Below are 271 nucleotides of genomic sequence, written 5' to 3'. Positions count from 1 at the left end.
TCCAGGTTCCGGGGCAAACACTAACACCACCCGGAAGCCTGAATGAGGCCTCCTCCGTACAGTAAGCGCTGCTATCAGTGCGGTTGCTATTCAGGGCGCAGGGCCCCGGCCCGAGTGGCGTGCGCGTGCGTGCATGCGTGGGCGCGCGTACGCGGCGCCGCTGTCTGTGGGTACTACCCTGGGAAACAGGTGAGAAGAAATACTGACAGGTCGCAGCATGTGGTGCCAACACTGAGATGGCTGGCCCACCTTCCAGACTGAGTTCCTCAGG

This window comes from Fukomys damarensis, unplaced genomic scaffold (genome assembly GCF_012274545.1).
Source record: "Fukomys damarensis isolate Sample0158 unplaced genomic scaffold, DMR_v1.0_HiC HiC_scaffold_39, whole genome shotgun sequence".
NCBI lineage: Eukaryota > Metazoa > Chordata > Mammalia > Rodentia > Bathyergidae > Fukomys > Fukomys damarensis.
The sequence above is the reverse complement of the archived record's forward strand: the minus strand, read 5'-3'. Positions refer to the sequence as shown.